Below are 17,425 nucleotides of genomic sequence, written 5' to 3'. Positions count from 1 at the left end.
AAACCTACAGTGGGGGAAAAATCAAATACCATATGGGCAAAACCCTCCACTATGGTGATAGAATCCTTACCAACAGGGATGGTTTCCGCCAGCTGGGCCCACTTATCGGCCTCAAATGACTTTCAATACCCAATTTCCATTCTTGGCTACACTGGAGTTGCCAGATGTGTCTAGGCTCAAGAATGACCTGATTCTTCATTCACCCTACTAGCCTCCAGTTCCATCCAAGATCCCGAGCGATTGTCCAAAGTTTGAAGGAAAAGTGAAAGAGGATCCACAAGCCCATGTGATGACATATCACCTTTGGTGCTCCTCGAATTCCTAAGTTGATGATTCCATTCATCTTCGGCTTTTCCAATGAACTCTCACAAGTGTTGCAGCCAAGTGGTATATCAAGCTACCTCGCAATACCTATCGTGAATTTAACACTCTTGCCATGGACCTTCTCACACATTTCCGGTTGTTGGTTCGCTATGAAACTGGCACCCACTTGCTAACGTCGCTCAAGCAAGACACTGCGATCCACATCTTCGATCACATCCATGAATGGAGATGTAGGCGTTGCCTAATTAAGTTTTAGATTGTTGATTAGTTGTTGATTGAGTGGTTCACCAAATCATTTTTCAGCAAAATTGTTGAGGACATTTCTATGGGTGGATGTGTCACCGAGGAACAAGCCATCGCACGTGCCTAGTATCTAAACCTCGTCTATTCACAATCTAGCATGTTATATGATATGTTACCCACTGCGCCCATACCATCATCTGATCTGACAAAATCTAAGTCTGCAGCTACACCTCCTACTGATGGATTAATTGGTTCAGTGACTCATACCCCACAAAATCTTCATCCAAACAGAAGTCAGTCTCCAACACTGCTTCCAATGACTCCTCTCGCAATTCAACTGGCCCTGGTAAAACCTCAGAGGTTCACGCTGTCCATTCTACCGCAGCGGACAAATCCTATAAAGGTAAGAAGAAAGGCAAAGGTAAGGGTAAAGCCAATGCCCTGAAACAGGGCCCTCCTAAGTCGTCTGTCGGTGATGCTTCTCAACAGAACCCTAAGTATCCATGCCTCATCTGTGAGGAGGATCACTATACTAAGGATTGTCCCAGACGATCCGAAGTTAGTCGTTTTCTCAAAGGGACCCCAGCTATCCTAAAAGAGCCCTTTTCGTACCAACAAACCCAAATGGTAGACCAACCTTAGTCATCTGCTTCCTCAAGTTCAAAAGTGTTCATGATGAATACACCAATTAACATAGCTGCCAGGTCAAAAGATTATCAAACTCCTACCCCGATAGCAGGGAAAGAGAAAGAAGGTACCCCTTCTTCTTCTACCTTGTCTATTTCTGGTCCTCTCCATATAGAGCGACCTAATCCTAATTCCACCATTCGACCACCCTCTTCAGGTGTGCTACGAAAGTCCTCGTACAATCCAAACGCTTGAGCCACTCAACATTATAACATTTTTGAAGATTTGGCTTAAGCACCATCAGCTATATCTGCTCTCGAGGTCCTTCAAAGCTATCCTTCTTAGCGAAAATCATTACTATCAGCTATTGGGGGTATTGATCCAACTGACTCTAATCTTATTTGATTTGATCTGGAAAACCACGTTCCATGTTTGCCTCATCAGATTGCCTTTCTCATTCAGGGGATCATAAATGAGAAGACCATTCATAGGACCGTCATCGATGAAGTTGCTGCTACTTGCATCATGTCTTTCATTTGTTGGAAGGCAATTGGTTCTCCTACTTTGAACTAGTCCCCTAACACTTTGGAAGATTTTGACAAACATGATTCAAGACCATTCAGTGTCCTTCCCAACCTTGCCATTACTTTGGAAGGCAAGACAGTACACGTCGAAGTAGAGACCGTTGATGCTAATCTTAACTATAATCTTCTACTCGGACAAAGTTGGACTCATGCCATGAATGCTGTAGCCTCCTCCCTTTTCCACGTGATTCTTTTTCCCCATCAAGGGTAGATAGTCACAGTCGACCAAATGTCCTTCTTTGCCTCTTCCCCCTCAGATGGAAATGTTCCTTTTGTAAAGCACACCAGTGCTCCTTATGAGACTCTGGGGCCAGGACTCTTTAAATATCCTACCTTGATGGGTATTTTTCCGCTCCCACCTCCTCATGTTGCCTCTTTCAACAGGATCTCGGTCAAGTCTGATCCTTGTGTCATTCCCTCACCAGATCTTGTTGATACATGGGGCGAGGTTATATTGCCAAGTCTTGTTGAAATTAATTATGTGGAGATTGTTTCAGCTTCACCTTCAGTATCCTTTGATCATCCTGTTTCGAGAACATCTCTTGATGTGTATTCTCAATCCCCATGGCTTGGTTCTTCAGAATATTTTGATCCCTTAGCTGAGACTTTTCTTTCTGACAAGAGTATCATGGAAGTTGTATCTCTGGAGGAAGTACCTTGGAATGAAACTCATCATCGTTCCTCATTCTTGTGTGGCCCGACGATCATGTCTACTTGTCTTGAGAAGTTCTCTTCTCAGTTTCCAACCCTACCACTTCATATGTCGATCATGACTCATGAAGTTTGGTTGGAAGGGAAGATGGGTAACATTACCTAAACGATGCCAATTTATGATATTTCTGTCAAGCCTGGTATCGTTGAAAATGTCCATATCAGGGTAACTTGTTCTCCAGATGAGATCAAGCTCTATACTAGTTTGTTCCAAGAGTTCCAGGATGTATTTGCATGGTCATATGAAGAAATGCCCGGAATTGACCCAAGTATAGTCGTGCACGAAATTCTGACTTACCCTCATGCGAAGCCCATTAGCCAACGACTTTGTCCAGTGCACCCTAGAAAAGTGGCCGCTATCAAGGGTGAAGTTGAAAAAATTCTGAAAGATGGATTTATTTATCCAATCCCTCTTATAGATTGGGTGTTTAATATTGTATCGATGACAAAGAAACAAGGCACTATTCGTGTTTGCGTCGATTACTGTGATCTCAATTGTGCCTATACAAAGGATAATTTCTCCACTCCCTTCATTGACCAAATCATTGATGAATGTGCTAGGAGTGAATTCTTTTCCTTTATGGACGTTTTTCTGGTTAAAACCAAATAAACATTGCACCAATTGATCAAGATAAGACAACCATTACCTGTCCGTGGGGGACCTTCACTTATAAAAAGCTCCCTTTTGACCTTAAGAATGTTGGGGCTACATTTTAGAGAGTGATGTCTTATGCGTTCCACGACATTTGAAACATTTTTCAACCTTACTTGGATGATATCCTAGCTCATTCTCATAAACGCCATGATCATCCTGATCATCTCTAGAAATTTTTTCTTCGCTATAGACACTACAACATTCGGCTGAATCTGAATAAATGTGTTTTCTGCATTGAATCCAGACGACTCCTCAGCTTTATCATTTCGAAAGAAGGCACTTGCCTTGATCCTCTTAAAGTTGAGGCCATTGTTAATTTACCCCCTCCATTTTTGTTGCATCAATTGCAAAGTCTACAAGGAAAAGAAAATTTCCTCCGTCGTTTGTACTGAACTATGATGAGCTAGCTTCACGATTCACCTGGTTACTCAAGCAAGGAATCCCATTTGTTTGGGATGAGGTTGATGAAAATTATTTTATGACCTAAAAGTTGTCCTCATAAATGCTCCTTTGCTACATCCTCCGAATTATCATCGCGATTACTTCCTCTATCTAGCTCCAACCTCTAGTACCATTGTTATGGTGCTAGTATAGGATGCTGACGAAGGAAATGAACATGTTATTTACTACCTCAGTCACAATATCCTCAACACCGATACATGTTATGCTCATGTCGAGAAGTTGGCTTTGGCTTCTGTAGAGGTTCTTCAACACTTTCCACATTACATTCTCCTTTGTACTACCACTATGATTTCCAAATGCAACCTGTGACCTAGATCCTAACTCGTCAGTTGCTGGGGGGAAATATTCGAAGTGGATTGTCGTCCTCCAAGAATTCGATTTGGTGTTCACTACTACCAAATCTAAGAAATCACTGGTCTTCAATGAGTTGATTTGCACCCTTCCCTCTGCTTCTCTTCCTGCAAGTGCTGGTAAGTAGCTCCCGGACAAGACTCTTTTCCTAATTAGCACTCTCGACCCCTGGTATGGTGATATCATCATGTATCTCCAGAAATCCACCTTCTGGTTTGCATTGACCAAGGATGATCGTCGATGCATTCAGAATCAATACCAAACTTACCGTATCATTGGAGATACTTTATACCACGTCAGTGTCGATTCAACTCTTCGCCGCTGTCTCACTCTTGAGGAGGTTGAGAGAGTCTTGAATGACTGCCATTCTGGTGCATGTGGCAGTCAATTGTATGGATATGCTACTACTCAAAAAATACTTCGTGCTGGTTATTTATGGCCATCCATATTCAAGGATTACATCCTTGTTGTTCGCAAATGCCATGAGTGCCAAATTTATCAACGAAAAATGCATGCCCCACCTACTCACTTACACCCCATTATTACCGCTGGTCCTTTTCCCAAATGGGGCATCAACTATATGACATGTAACCCTCATTTGGCCGGGGGGCATGGTTATATTATTATTATTGCTGTGGATTATTTCACCAAATGGGCCAAAGAAATGCCTACATACTCTACGTACGATAAAACGACAACTCAATTTCTATTAAATCACGTTATTTCTAGGTTTGGAGTGCCTCAAGCCATTATCACTAACCATGGCTCCCATTTTTGAGATTACATGATGGCTGAGCTAACTTCTATGTTGGGCTTGCACCACGATGGCTCCTGCCCATATTACCCTCAGGACAATGACCAAGTTGAAGCTGTGAACAAAGTCTTAGTTATGATGCTTCAACGCACCATTGGGATGCACAAGTCAAATTGGAATCTCATGCTTTTTTCATCTCTATGGGCTTACCGAACCTCGACCAAGGACGCAACTGGATTCACACCGTTCCATCTAGTCTACGGTCTCGAAGCAACTTTACCGATTCAGTGCGAAATTCCCTCACTCAAGCTGGCTGCCAAACTTCTCTCCAAGACCTCACCTTAGGAAGAGCACCTCTTATATTTAGAATGACTTGATGAGACTCACCGTCTTGCTGCTTTGGTCATCGAAGCACAAAAAAAGTGGTTCAAGTCCCATTTTGATCATTTTGTCTCTCCTTGAAATTTTTCTGAGGGTGATTTGGTTCTTCTATATGATCAGGCTAATGATAAGCTAGGGGAAGGGAAGTTCGAATACATGTGGCATGGGCCCTACATTGTTAAATGTGTGTTGCAGAAAGGTGATTATGAGCTAATTGGTTATGAGGGCAATCCCTTAGACAAGCCCCGTAATGGGATTTATCTCAAAAATTACTATGCCTAGGTTATCTTGCATAACTACTTTTGTGCAATAGTGTGTTATTCATTTTTGTACAATGTGGTTTGGTGTGTTGCTTTTCAAGAAAATTTCCTTCTTATATGTTTTTACCTGCTTTGCAGATGTCTGTGTCTCCTCACATCCGTTTCACTGATGATGCTTGCCATAGCACCCAGAATCTATCATCCGTGGCATGGGCCATTAATGACCCCTATGATGAGTTTACTGATATTCAAGGTATTTGTTTAGGTCGAACAACTAATAACATTGTTGAGTATCGCGCAGTTATCGAATTGTTGTCAGAAGCTATTTCTCTTGACATCCGAGAATTGGTTGTCAACCTTGATTCACAACTTGTTGTTCTTCAACTCAATGGGAAATATTCCATTAGAAACCCTTAGATATTGAGAATGTATTTGCATATTCATCTATTGGAGAGAAATTTTGACTACATTACATATCATCATATTCCTAGGCATATGAATACATTGACAGATGCATTAGCTAATTACGTGTTGGATAGACATTTGTGAAACATGTGACAATAAAAAACAAAACATTTTTACCATAGTAAGCAAGGAAATATAGCATATATATATCAATAATGTTTTTCATACATCAAAAATCCAAAAAATAATATATGTGTTCAAGTACATACGTGGCTCGCAGGCCTCACAAATGTAAAATGCTAGATCTATGAACTACTCATCATGGTGCTCATGGTAGCACGTAACTGCTCATACTACACAAGTCAGTAGTCGGCGGATCTAGTCTGATACCCCCATTGTGTGCCTCTGATACTGGTGTGGGATGTCACTCACCTGGGCATACTCTGGGATACCGTGGGTCAATCCCTCGAGGTTTCACGTGATCTCCTCCTCATTATCGCTTCCTTCCTGATAAGGAGCGATATCAAGCTACCGAGCAACATGCCTAGCAATCAGGTACATCCCGGTAGGGCGCTCTGGTCCCACATCTGCATTTACAAAATCGAAATGTCATGAATGCATGTATTTAAAAAATAATAAAAAATTTAAATTTAAAATTTTATGTTTTTACCTCCATCATCATAATATTCTCCTTCTGGGAGCGGCATATCTGGAGTGTCGCGGAAGTTGGTACTACTATAGGGCCAATCCTTTACTACGATCAGCTGACGTTGTAGCCACAAAAAGAAGGCGAGCTTATATGACATATGTTGGTACCTGGTGATTCTAGGCATCAATGCACTCCAACAGACCATCCATGGGTCTCGTGGCAATGGTGGTTCCACCTCGGCATGCTGGTAGTGAAATAGCGAAACCTGCTCCAAAAGGAAGGTCATTAGAATGGAACCAAGGCAAAATTGCTTCAGGTTTCCTGCCTTGGCTTTGGATAGTTGGTGCTTCATGTTTACCTTCATGGCTTCTTCCCAGTTGAAGATAGTCGGTGTCGTATAGTCTATAGCATGCTGAAACTTTGACATGTTGGACTCATGCTGTGCCTAAGCCCTAACCACTCTGTTGATGGTCAACAACAACACTTTCAGCACAAGATCCCGAATAGTCATGATCTCTATCTTGCCGCTCTTTGATTTTAGTGCTTCCAGGCAGTGTTCTGTGAGCAACATGTTCACACTTGCCCCAATAGGCTTGGACCCATACATATTGACTGGTTCCCCTCTTCGAGATAGTCCTTTGATGAAATAAATTTCGGAAGTTTCCAACTCTAGTTCTTGGTTTCAAATCATAAAAACTTCCCGATTGACATCCTAGAGACTGATCAAATACTACAGTAACTCGGGTTGAGCCCGAAGACCTGGTGTGAGGAAGAATTTGAGGAGCCCATAGTTCCTCAGGGCATTCAAACAATTTGGGTTTTCCATTGCTTGTGTATCAATGTCCTCATGCTCATGTTCCATCCAATCAACCATTTTTCGCAATGTTTTCCTTGCAAAAACCATACAATCAAGTCAACAATCATCCTTGGCTAAATAAATCTAGTTAAAATCAAAGGAATTGGGGAAAAAAATTCAAAATTTTGTGTTCACAGTGTTGATGCAGCTGTTTTTAAAATAGTAGTGCCAATGACGCGCTTGACAGTGTTAATAACCCCTGATTAGCACGATTCTGTGCCCAGAAATCGCTCTGGCCGAGGGCGATTTTTTTTTGCTAAATCCTCCTTAAGAAATCCAAAAAATGGTTTTAAAAAGCATAAAAATGAAGTTAAAGGTCTCGGCTCTTACCTGCAACTGATGGATCGTCAAATGGCCTCCTGGATCCCCCACAATCTGCTCCTGAAAATCTAGGGCACAAATGGGTGAAAAATGCTCCACACAAGGTAAAATGGTAAAATGGTAAAAATTATTTACTTATTCCCCTTTTTATTCATTTTTCATGAGATATTAGGGTTCTAAAAGTATTTTTAGCCTATTTTTACCTCATAAATTGGATAATGCTTTTACCTTTTGTGTAGCGATAGGTGACAAATTATTGATGATTGTACTGGAGTCATGTTTAAGCTCTTTCCTCGACTTGTAAAACTCAAATGAAAAGATTGCTGAGTATTTTCCCTTTCTAACTCGTAAAAGAGAATAAAAATGGGGGGTCCGATTTTAAGCTCTTTTCCAACTCTTTAAACACGAAAATATTGTCGAGCTCTTGTAGTTTTGAACTCATTAAAGGCTGTGAAATGTTGTTTGCCTAGTATACGTTTACCCCTTTTTCGGGCTGGGATAAACTATTTACGAAAAAGGTACTCCTTGACTGAAATGGTCAAGCAGTTCTCTCAAGTATCATTTTCTACCTTTTCAGACTCGAGAGACACAAATGTATGAAAAGGGACCATGTGGAGTTTTCTTTTTCATGTCTTTTTCAAACTCTCTAAACATGAAAAAGATACTGAGTTACACCTTTGTCGGACTCGTTAAAACATTAAACGACATTGGATTTGTCACCATGACAGACATGAGCTTCTCCTTCCTAGGGCTCATTAAACTTACTAGGTCGGATTTATCCGAAGGATGAACTTACAGTGCAAGCACATGCTATCCCCTTTAAGCTTGCGATTAAAAAATAATTGGGGTACCTACCAGAAATGATGGGGGGAAATGGGAAATTCTATTAGTTGTGTCGGCATCTCACTCTTGAACATGACACTTTCTTCTTTGTGTCAGGTTGGGGTATCCTCCCTTCATCATTGACCTTCGTGGGTTGGGTCGCTCATTTTTGCCGTCCATTTGATATCTGCCATGTCATCATGACCACCGATCCTATGGATCCAAAAGATGCCAAACTCCAAAGTTGTGTCGCCAATATGTTCAAGAGTTAGTCCTTCTACAATTACACTTATTCCTGATTCTTTGTATCATCTAAAATCATTGCATCTCTTTGTCTCATGTTGATGATGTGGGATACATCATGGCCCTCCTTTGACACAGTCGCTTCCTGTCGACTTCAACTCATTATCTAGGAAGCTGGCTGAGAGACTCCCTTCCAGTACCTTAGAGCTTGCATGCCCTAATGGCAAGTTCTTCGCACTCGACAACAAGTTCACATCATTGGATTTCGATTGAGAGATTTCACAGATGTTCGAATTTAATTCCTTTATTCACATTCCATAGACTGTGCTGGTAGTACCTTGAGAGCCATTGTCATTATTGGGCTTTCTATCGTGCTTGTTATCATTCACATCATTGATGGTAATCAAGTGACTTTATAGCATGTTCGACTTCAACACATTCATTCACATGTTAGGATTTGTACTTTGATCGGGTCGTGTTGGAGCACAAGACCTTGGGCTCAGATTACACAAGTCTAGGTTGCAAGGTGATGGGAAATGATCATGTTGATATACATGTCTCATTATTGGATGGCCGCGACCATACCATGAGTTGCCATATGTGATCCCTCTCATTATTGGATGGTTGGGACCATACCTTGGTTTCGATATGATCCTCTTTATTGGATGGTTGCACCCATGCCTTGGATCCATTTACATGCTCATTCTCTAGATGGTTGTGTCCATACGATGATTCATGTATCATTTTTCATAGTTTTTAATGATGTATATGTATCTATGCTTTCTTGAAAGTTTTCCGATGATGGACTTCGGTTCCCCGCATCTACTTGTAAAGCATTTTACTCCTCACTCTAGTTCGGACTTCATGCTTTAGGGGGAATTTGTTACACAAAATTTTTCCACTGTCCCTGTACTCCGTGTTCCATGATCCTATAGGACCTCTACAGTGAACCCTACATGCTTTACCATCATGAAGAAGCTCCCATCATGTGCCTCTTCATGAGCAGAACAATTCCCTTTTGCATCATTTCCAAAGAATCTTCCTATTACCCCAGTTTACAAGACCAACGCTAATGACTAGTTTCCTCCTCGCATCGATTTACAGAGATTAAAACTAGGACTAGCACTGTATGGTGCTGCTGAGCCTTTTCTCAGTCGCATTGATCCTCTTTTGGAAAGTTTTTTAAATATGGAGTCGAAGCTTCTAGGTCTAGAAGCTTCATAACGGAGGTGTGGTAAATGGTTGGGTTGGATGGAGCCGAGGAAGTCAATTTGGGCTCCTTCCCCTATTAGGATGGAACCAATCCAAGAGAAAAGGCCTTCTCCCATGATAACAGGAACCATCTCCCCTCCATCCAAGCTATATAAACCCCTCCTTTTACAAGCTACATTAGTTTCACTCTTAGTATTTTTTGAGTTTGTATAATAAGCAGATATCATAGCTTGTGACTCTCTACTTTATGTTTGAGGGAGAATAATGTGTTTGTTTTGGTTTGAGACTAAAGGGAAGAAGCCTTAAAACTTCCATTTTGGGGCTATCCATGAGATTCTAGTAGAAATGTGGGAACCTGGATACGAGGGAGGAGACCAACAACGTCAAGGCATTGGTTGTAATCTCTTTCTGATCTTATATGAGTACAACTATTGATTGATTTCCTACATTAAAGTGTTATCTTACATTTGGTGGCTTAATGTTCCTTGACCTATTAAGTAGGCTGAATGCAATTTGTATGCTATCATGCTTGTTGTTGTTGTTTGTTTGCTTGTTTCAGGTATTCGAAGGAAGGAATGAAAGGTAGCTTGAGTAAGGAAGCGATATCATCACCAAGCGGAATAAATTTATAAGAGGTAGGCCCTCTTATTTGATTCTAGCTTAAGGAAGTTTTCCATAGATTGTTTGTTTGTGGCTAGACCCACTCTCTCGGGCTAGAGGAATTGTTTGTGTCCACACTGAGAATTTACCAGCACCACATCTAGATGTACTTGTGCAGGCAGCCACAGTACTTGAGAACAAAATGCTTCTCAGAATCCTTGACACCCAACTTCGTGCGAAGGGTATGAAAAACATTGGTAAACTCTGGCACATCTTGGTCCCTTCCTTGTCACATCATTGTCCACTTTATGTATTTATCCTCATAGCTCTTGACAGGGTAGCATTGCTCCTTGATGGCATCCCAGAACGAGTTCCAAGTGGGTGCGGCTGAAAACAGTGAGTTCATACTTTCATCCTTCTACTAACAGTAGGTTTTGCACTAGTCCTTGATGTGGGAGGCTACTTTGAGAAGTGCAAACGTGATCTTTTCCTGGCTGGAAAAATCACGAATGAAAAAATATCCTTCTAGTAGATTTAACCATTTATCTACAACATCTGCATCTATATGACCCTCAAATATGGGAATGTAAAAGTTAACTTGTACCTTAAAGGGTGTGGTGCTTCCAAAGTAGTTGCTGTAAGGAGTTGCATCGCCCTTGGGTAGTTGTCGAAGGATCTAGGAAAAGTTTTCCATCATCGCGTTCCTTTGTCACTCGAGGGCTTCTTCGAGAAATATTTTGATAGGATCTCATGCCCCATCATCTTTTTTTTCATATGCCATGGGGTGCCATTAGGATTTGCGAGGCTGGACTTGCAAAGGTTTGACCAGTTAAAGCCCTAACTCCTTATATCTTGACCTCATTGGGGACATGCGAAGAAAAACAGAGAAAGAGTAGATCGCTCTGATACCATTGATCCAGATTTAAACAGGAACATAAAATATTACAAATATAATGATAAATACAAAGATGTAGTAGAAATAACACTTCATTTCATAAATATCAAATACTGAAATATGCTTACAAACAGAATGGAAATAAGACTAGCTCGGGCCATGGTAGCTTATCTCTGAGAAGAGATGTGACGGCTACATGCCTCTAAACTGTGTTACAATGAGGCTCAAGGGCCTTTTTATTATTGAACAATAAGAGCGAACCCTAAGATGCAATAGAAATAATACTTCATTTCATAAATATCAAATACTGAAATATGCTTACAAACAGAATGGAAATAAGACTAGCTCGTGCCATGGTAGCTTACCTCTGAGAAGAGATGTGACGGCTACATGCCTCTAAACTACGTTACAATGAGGCTCAAGGGCCTTTTTAATATTTAACAATAAGAGCAAACTCTAAACAACCAAAACCCTAACTCAAGGAGATGTAACACCAAGAGTTTATGGGCCTCGTTGGGATTAGCTAGATAGCCAACTTCCTGGGGTCACAACTTGGTCATATTATCTCCGTTTGACACGCATGATACCCCGTTGGAAAGATCTCTTCGAGGAATATGAAAAAAAATATGATTTACGTAAAAAAATAATGGTGCAAGATTTCCAGAAAAAAAAAAAAAACGTTGTTTAGGGCCTCAAAACAGCTTTGGAAGTTTAGGACCCGAAAAACTGCTAAAAATAGTAAATTGTGCTACAATTAAGGAAACTAAAAAACTGAAAGAAATGATGGTGGGGGCCCAAGTGGAATTGGTGGGTGGCCACCAATATCCGCCTATATCATTCCTCCCCCCTTAGGAAGCAATGGTCCCCATTTCGTTGAGTTCCTCCATGAGATGGGGAAACTTCTACTAAACTTGGTCCCTGGTGAAGGAGTTAGCCTGCTTTGACAACTCGATACAGTTGGATCTTCTAATGGCGAGTGTGCTTGATCTGCGTGTCCATGATCCAATTAGTTTTGTCTTGTTCCATGCAATCTAAATTTAACTCTATAGGTGTGAGTTTTTCTAGCAATGGTGGGAAGTATGGTCGAAGGCAGTCCAAATTGAACACTGGGTGTAGGCCAAGGAATGGCGGAATACTAAGCTCAAATGAATTGTCTCCCACAAACTTGGTAATGGTGTAAGGACCATATCAGAGTGGTCTGAGTTTCTGATAGGCTCTGGTAAGGAGTTCCTTTTGCAAATGCAACCAAACTTTGTTGCTTAGTTGAAACTTGTGTGGCACCCGATGTTGATCATGTCGCTACTTGTACTTGGAATTTTATTTCTCCAGAATGTCATGGACCTGCAGGTGATATGTTAGATGTGCTCAAGGAAGCTATTTTCCTTATCGGTTTCAGACTGGCCATGAGCCGAATCTACCTAAGTAGCTGCAAATGGCATGGCCACATCAATGGGACATAGTGGCTAGAATCCCAAGCCCACCTGAAAAGGGTTGTGGCCAGTCGAACTATGGAGAGCCCGGTTATAGGTGTGCTAGACATAGGGAAGGATCTCATCCCATGTGCGTGGATGCTTTGAGTTGTACATGCATAGAATGCGTATGATCATCCTCTTGATGACCTCTGTCTAGCCATCAGTTTGGGGATGGAAAGCTATGGACTTAGGAGCTTGGTGTCCATCATCGACCAAAGACTGGACCAAAATTTATTGAGGAACTTGTTGTCTCGATCTAAGATGATAGACTATGGGATCCAAAAGTGTACCCACACTCATTCAAAGAAGAGTTTGGTAGTGGCTTCTGCTGTGATATTCTTCTTACAGGCAACCATAATGGCCATCTTCAAGAGTCTGTCAATGACCACAAAAACATAGTCGTTGCCATGCTTAGTAGAAGGAAGGAACAACATGTAATCCCTGGAGATGGATTCCCAAGGTCGACTAGGGGTAGGTAGCAAAGTATAGATACCTTGCTTCTTGATGGTTGGTTTGGTAATGGCACAGGCAGTGTAGTATCTGATGTACTTCCCGACATTCTATCGAAGATTCGGCCCATAGAAATACTTCTGCAGCACTGCCACCATTTTCTCGACCCCAAAATGCCCAACTGCCCAACTGTAGTGTGCTTCCCAAATCATCTTGGCACGCTCACTTGAAGGAACACAAAGGTGTCCCAGGTGGCATAATAGGGCACCCTGGAGGTGAAAATCTGGAACTTGCTGATCCTCCAAGACCATCTGGTATGTGTGGCTGAATTCTGGGTGGCTTTTGTAGAGAAGTGGCCAATCAGAAGTCTCGTGCCCACAAGAGTTGAGCACGGTGGTTAACACCATGATCGGTGGTCAGCTGAGGCAATCTACAACATTATTAGTGCTGCCCTTCTTGTACTTGATATTCAAATGGAATTGTTGCAAGTATGTAGACCACTTCTGATGGCGATCATTCTGCAACTTTCCTTTCGTCTGTATGAACTACAAGGGCTGGTGGTTTGTGTGGATGACCGTTTCCTTCCCCAAAATGTAATGCTTCCATTGTCGATAGACCTGTACAATGGAATACATCTCTTTTTCATAAGTGGGATACTTCCGGACTGTGTCTGAAAGTGTCTCACTTTGATATGCCAATAGATGCCCCTATTGAGTAAGGACTGCCCCAATAACATAGTCAGAGGCATCTATCTCGATCTCAAATGGTTGTTGCAAGTTTGGTATTGTGAGCACTGGTGCAGAGCAGAGGCGATGTTTCAACTCTATGAATGCCTTCTATTGAGATTCAGACCAAAGGATTTTCCTTTCGCTCCTCCCTTGGTGACTTGACTCAAGGGCCAAGTGATATAAGAGAATCCCAACATGAACCTGCAGTAGAAATTAGCAAGACCCAGAAAGCTGCAAAGCTCTGTCAGAGTGGCTGGAGCTATCCAATCCTGAATGACTTGGATCTTAGTTGGATCCACATGCACCCCCATTCATAAATAATGTATCCCAGACTGAACCTGGGTCATGCTAAAAGTGCATTTCTCCAAATTGGCACATAGCTTGTGTTGCCGCAGTGTTTGGAGAACCTGCCGGATGTGGTGTAGGTGCTCTTCCCCACTCTGACTGAAGATCAAGATGTTATCCTAGTATACCACTACAAATGAGTTGGTGAATGGCCACAAGATGTCATCCATTAGCCTCATGAAGGTTGTAGGAGCATTCGTTAACCCGAAAGGCATAACCAACCATTCGAAAAGGCCCTCCTTGGCTTTGAAGGCAGTCTTCCACACAACAAAGGGTTTGATTGGTACCTGGTGATATCCTGATTTCAAGTCGATCTTGCTAAAATATTCCCCCCCTTTAGTTGGTCTAGAATGTCATCAATCTGTGGGATCGGGTGCCTATTAAAGATAGTTATCTTGTTCAGCGCCCGATAGTCAATACAGAGTCTCCAAGTCCAATCCTTCTTTTGTACCAACACTATCGAGCTTCCATAGGGCGATGAACTCGGATGGATGTGACCTTTCTAAAACAGCGCCTGAATCTACCTCTTGATTTCGTTGTTCTCAAGAATAGAGCGTCGATAGATTGGTCCATTAGGCAGCGACTCACTTGGGGTCAGATCAATGGAGTGCTTGACTTGATAGTGCAGAGGCACCTCTGTAGGGGAGGTGAAGATGTCCTCGTACTCCTCCATGACCTTGTCCATCTGTAGTTGTCGTGCGGAGGGGCCTTGTTTGGAGGTTGTGGCCACTGTCTTATTCTTTCCTTCAAGGCTTATCATCAGGAGAATAAATTTCCTGGTTTTAGATGTAGGTTTTAACCCTGTACATAAATTACCTGCATATGAATTCTAAAACACATAAAATAAAGAATGTGAGAGCATAACACATAAAACACATATACATAGATATTTTCCCCTGGATCCCAAAACCGGGACTACCAGCTTGACTTTTCATTATTTTCCTTTCAATGTTATAATACATATTTATACATGTTGAAGCATCCAATACCATGGACCGAAAACCATTGCGTCCAAAACTATGGACCGAAAACTATCGCATCTAAAAACATGTGTGAAAATCATGCACAAAACCATAGTTGGGTCCGCCCAACCTAACATAGGTGCCAAAACCAAAATTTTCCGGGGCGTTGCCCCAGACCCCATAGAGTGGGGTTACCTACACCCCTCAAACCCACTGTGACCCCCCTGCTATGCAATCAGCACAACGAAAGGGGGGCTACGCCCCCCCTCTAACGCCCCGGTTAACTATGTGGGCTAGTCGTGGAAGGAATATAACACAACCCAACATTGGAAATGAGATTACTGCATTGTTTTGTAGTAACCAAAGAGATGGCAATAGGCAGTGTTACCTCCAATATCCTGTACAACTTATTTCCCAAAGTAACAATAACAACACGAGGCCTTGACCCATACACAACATGTCGCTTCCATAAGTATGGTTGGCATAATAATACATGACAAACATCAAGGGGAGAAACGTCACATAATACCTCATCCGTGGAGCACTTGATGTTGTATGGAAGGCGACATTGTTGGCTCATGCGAAGATCCTGTCCTTGGTGAAGCCACCCGATGGTGTAGGGTTTTGGATGTGTTGTGGTTGGTAAGCCCAACTGCTTCACGACCTCTACCGAAATGAGGTTCTTTTGGCTCCCACTGTCGACAATGAACTGTAGCAGGCAACCCTTTACCCACATTTGGAAGTGGAAGTCGCGCTCCTCCTCCTCTGGATCTTCAGGTTTCTCCTTCTAGATATTTGTGGTGGCAACAATGGCATTGGGCTCCTCATTGATAATCTGCTTCCCTTTGTCATTCCCCATGTCGGGTTCTGACTCAGATTCAGAACATGCATCTGATTCTGAAGCCTTTAGCTTGGCCACTAGTGACTACTTGGCCCAACACTCACTTGTGTTGTGAGTGGAGCTCTTATGGAACTCACACCACTTTCCCGTGCCCTTCTTTGGCTTCACGACGTTGTTCTTGCCTTGTGGCTTTGTAGGTTTTCTTGGGCCACCCCGCCTTGGCTTTGTCCTTTGTTTTGCGGTTTGGGGGCACCTTTCCCTTGCTTCAGATTCAGAGATCCAAAGTCTCGCTTCTTCTGTTTAAACTTTTGCTCGATCTTGACAGCATATCGGTATGTTATGTCGAGCGAGGAAATGTCCATTAATTCCATCTTGTCCTGGATGGACCTATGTAGGAAGCCGAGGTACTTGATAACCAAATGCTTCTCAGAATCCTTGATACCCAACTTCATGCGAAGGGTATAAAAAACATTTTTTAATTCCGACACATCTTGGTCCCTTCCCTGTAGCAGCGTTGTCCACTTTATGTATTTATCTTCATAGCTCCCAACAGGGTAGTACTACTCCTTGATGGCATCTCAGAATGAGTTCCAAGTGGGTGCGGCTGAAAACAATGAGTTTTAACTTTCATCCTTCTGCTCACAGTAGCTTTCCCACTAGTCCTTGACGTGGGGGGCTGCTTTGAGAAGTGAAAAAGTAATATTTTCCTGGCTGGAAAAATCATGAACAAAAAAATATCCTTTTAGCAAATTTAACCACTTATCTACAACATCTGCATCTATCTAACCCTCAAATATGGGAATGTCAAAGTTAACTTGTACCTTAAAGGGTGTGTGCTTCGAGAGTAGCTGTCGGAAGTAGATGCGTCACCCTTGGGTAGGCGCTGAAGGATTTGGGAAAAGTTGTCCATCATCGTGTTCCTTTGTCGCTCGAAGGCTTCTTCGAGAAAGATTTTGATAGGATCTCCTACCCCCTCATCTTTCTTTTCATCTACTATGGGAGGCCGTCGGGATTTGCGAGGTTGGTCTTGCAAAGGTTCAACTAGTTCAAGCCCTAACTCCTTATATCCTGACCTCGTTGGGGACATGAAAAGAAAAACAGAGAAAGAGCAGACTGCTCTAATACCACTGACCCAGATTTAAATAGGAATTATATAAATATAAATACAAGAAGTAGAAATAACACTTCATTTCATTAATATCAAATATTGAAATATGCTTACAAATATAATGGAAATAAGACTAGCTCGGGTGATAGTAGCTTATCTCTGAG

At 42.0% G+C, this 17,425-nt stretch overlaps 1 pseudogene; it reads left to right on the top strand.

Moving 5' to 3' along the window:
- The first annotated feature begins 724 nt into the window (after positions 1–724).
- LOC149168273 (BTB/POZ domain-containing protein At1g21780 pseudogene) overlaps positions 725–17,425 on the top strand; it is a 32,857-nt pseudogene continuing 16,156 nt past the window's right edge.

This window comes from Pinus tabuliformis, chromosome 4_2, assembly GCF_031772625.1.
Source record: "Pinus tabuliformis cultivar Carrire ecotype Pingquan chromosome 4_2, CPIR1, whole genome shotgun sequence".
NCBI classification, from domain to species: Eukaryota; Viridiplantae; Streptophyta; class Pinopsida; order Pinales; family Pinaceae; genus Pinus; species Pinus tabuliformis.
Note: the sequence above shows the minus strand (reverse complement) of the source record. Positions and strands in the feature narration are given on the sequence as shown.